The 295-nt window shown below is 54.6% G+C and overlaps 1 protein-coding gene across 1 annotated transcript in view; it reads left to right on the forward strand.

Moving 5' to 3' along the window:
* KLF13 (Kruppel-like factor 13) overlaps window positions 1-295 on the forward strand; it is a 38,435-nt gene that overhangs the window by 37,231 nt on the left and 909 nt on the right. The gene's annotated exons all lie outside the window — the stretch shown is intronic.

Genomic DNA, 295 nt, shown 5'->3' on the forward strand with positions numbered 1-295 from the left:
GCAGACTCTTTTTACCACTGTACCGCCTGCTGCTGCTGCTGCTGCTAAGTCGCTTCCTGGGAAGCCCATAAACAGACTCTTAGTCCCAGAAAATTGTCTGTCCTGACCTGTTCATAATACAGATGAGGAGATTGCAGAGGGTCTGAATGGCTGGGTGTTGGGGTCGGCAAACTGTCTGCAGATCCTGCAGGATTTGAGGCTCTGGGGTTAGGACTTCTGTGGGGTGAGGGTGATCTGTGGGGTCAGGGTGATATGGCCAGACTTGCAGGCTTGCGAGCTCGCCTTCCCCGATCCC

Source organism: Bison bison, unplaced genomic scaffold (genome assembly GCF_000754665.1).
Source record: "Bison bison bison isolate TAMUID 2011002044 unplaced genomic scaffold, Bison_UMD1.0 scf7180017864181, whole genome shotgun sequence".
NCBI classification, from domain to species: domain Eukaryota; kingdom Metazoa; phylum Chordata; class Mammalia; order Artiodactyla; family Bovidae; genus Bison; species Bison bison.